Here is a 3,061-nt window from a genome sequence, read left to right as displayed (position 1 = left end):
GATCATGAATGATTTCCAGAGGTTATTTACACTGTTGGAGTTAGATTTTGTATTAATTTGATTGTGACTTTACCCTGATTATTCTCTCTTGGAGTAATATTTTTTGTTTTGTTTTATAGGAACCCATGGCTGAGAAACTTTGAACTTTTAAAGTACTTGATTATTTTTTAAAGACTGTGAGATTATATTGTGATATGAACATGAAAGGATATAAACATCACAGGAGTGGAGATGATATTTTTTAACAAGTTGACAAGGGGTCATTTGTGTTGGTTATTTTTCTTTGTCAACTTGCTTATTAACCATTGTCATTTGAAAAGAGGAAAGTTTGAAAAGATACCTCCATCAGATTGTTTGCTGGTAATTTTATGGACATTTCCTTAAGGAATGATTGACATTGCAGGGCCCAGACCACTGGGGGCAGTGCTACTCCTGTGAAAGCTATGCTGTATAGCATAAGATAGCAGGCAGAGCAAGCTGTGGGGAGCATGCAAGTAAACAGTGTTTCTTCATGGCCTCTGCTTCAGTTCTTGCCTCTGGATTTCTTCTTGAGTTTCTGCTCTGATTTTCCATCACGATGGATTGTGATTAGAATGTACAAACCATTCATTGCCTGATAAAGGTTAATATTCAGGAGGATGCCTATATGTTTTTCTTTGGGTTCTCCTTATTTAGCTTTTCTAAGATCACGAATTATAGGCTCAATGTCCTTTATTTATGGCTAGAAACCAAATATGAGTGAGTACATCCCATGTTCCTCTTTTTGGGTCTGGCTTACCTCACTCAGGATAGTGTTTTCTATTTCCATCCATTTGCCTGCAAACTTCAATAAGTCCTTGTTTTTTACTGCTGAGTAGTACTCTAATATGTATATATTCCATACTTCCTTCATCCATTCTTCAATTGAAGGGCATCTAGGTTGTTTCCAGTTTCTGGCTATTACAAACAACGCTGCTATGAACATAGTAGAGCATGTACTTTTGTTGTATGATAAGGCCTCTCTTGGGTATATTCCCAAGAGTGGTATTGCTGGACAGAGACAGAGACCCACATTGGAGCACCGGACTGAAATCTCAAGGTCCAAATTAGGAGCAGAAGGACAGAGAGCACGAGGAAGGAACTCAGGACCGTGAGAGGTGCACCCACACACTGAGACAATGGGGATGTTCTATTGGGAACTCACCAAGGCCAGCTGGCCTGGGTCTGAAAAAAGCCCGGGATAAAAAACGGTCTCGCTGAACATAGTGGACAAGGAGGACCACTGAGAACTCAAGAACAATGGCAATGGGTTTTTGATCCTACTGCACGTATTGGCTTTGTGGAAGCCTAGGCAGTTTGGATGCTCACCTTACTAGACCTGGATGGAGGTGGGTGGTCCTTGGACTTCCCACAGGGCAGGGAACCCTGATTGCTCTTTGGGCTGACGAGGGAGGGGTACTTGATTGGGGGAGGGGGAGGGATATGGGAGGCTGCTGTGGGGAAGAGACAGAAATCTTTAATAAATAAATATATAAATTAATAAAAAAAGAATGTACAAATGAAATAAAACCTTTCCTCCACAAGTTTTTTTTTTTTTGGTTATGGATTTTATCACAGCAATAAAAGCCAAACTAAGACACTGGGATCTGGACTTTGAACTTCACCTGGCTCTAGTCTCTGTAGAAGGTGAGGTGGCTAATAGAAAAGGTAAGTTGGGAAGAGTGGTGACTCCGTGTTTTTCTTACGAAGGATCTGGATTTATCTACGTATGAGCTCAGGGCCTAGAAATAGTAGATGGACAGGCTGAGAATCCAGCAGGCTGGTGAACTCCTTGTGATCCCACCTCAATACACTGGCTGATTGGTGGGTAGATGGAGGGTAAGACTGTAAGCATTACAGTTCAGATAGAAAGATGTCCTGGCAGTCTGGAGCTAAGGAGTACCATAAAGTCACATTGCAAAACAAACATCACACAAGAGATTTATTGGGAGGGGAAAAAACAAGGAGGGTAGCTGCCTTTGCTCAGGTGAGAAACAGCAGCAAACTAAACAGGGTACAGAGCTTACATAAAATTACTTGGGGAGGGGGTGGAACTTTTCAAAGTTGAGCATTCCAGGATAGAGATTGGTGGGTTTTCAAGTCTAGAGATTGGGCTTTTTACTCTGTAGGATAGGGGCAGGGTCCAGAAGTTAGGACAGTTAGAATATTCTGTGGGTGGAACCTGGCAGTTGGAGATCCTTAGGGAAGAGGCCTAGCCACTTCTGTGGCTCCAAGGCCTTACAAAACTGGCTCTTGAATTTTGCAGGAAAATGGATGGAGTTGGAAAATATTATTTTGAGTGAGGTAACCCAGACAGAGCAAAACAATTATCATATGTACTCACTCATAAGTGATTTTTAAATATAAAGCAAAGAAAACTAGCGTACAAATCACAATCCCAGAGAACCTAGACAACAATGAGGACCCTAAGAGAGACTTACATAGATCTAATCTACATGAGAAGTAGAAAAAGACAAGATCTTCTGAGTAAATTGGGAGAATGGGGACCTTAAGGGGTGGGGATTGAAGCAGGAGGGGAGAGGCAGGGAATGGAGCAGAGAAAAATGTAGAGCTCAATAAAAAATAAAAAAAAAAAGGACTGGCTCATGCAGTCTCTTAACTCAGGTTCTTGGCTCCACATGTTCTCAGAGCCCCAGATTCTGTACTCATATTTGTTAAATTTTTTAAAGCCGGTTTTTAATTTCACAGCAAGAACATTTTTTCCCTCTTGTCTGCTTTGTTTTGATATGTTGTCTCATTATGAAAGTCAGGCTGTCCTCCAGTTATAATTTTTCTATCTTAGCCTCCCAAGTGCTTGGATCAAAGTAGTGTACTGCTATGTCCACCTTCCTTTATTATTTCTGCACAGCTTCCTCCCATCATTTTGTCAAGGAGCTTGTATTTGCAACTCATCCAGACATGTATGTGTCTAGCCACCCACATCAGTTCTACTCTCCACATATGTTCATGCCCCTCCTCCTCAAATGATATTCAAAAATGGTGGGGAAAGCACCACACAAAACATACTATGAATCTGTTAGTT

The sequence above is a fragment of the Alexandromys fortis genome, unplaced genomic scaffold (genome assembly GCF_014885135.2).
Source record: "Alexandromys fortis isolate MF-2015 unplaced genomic scaffold, M_Fortis_MF-2015_v1.1 scaffold_439, whole genome shotgun sequence".
Lineage (NCBI taxonomy): Eukaryota > Metazoa > Chordata > Mammalia > Rodentia > Cricetidae > Alexandromys > Alexandromys fortis.
Note: the sequence above shows the minus strand (reverse complement) of the source record.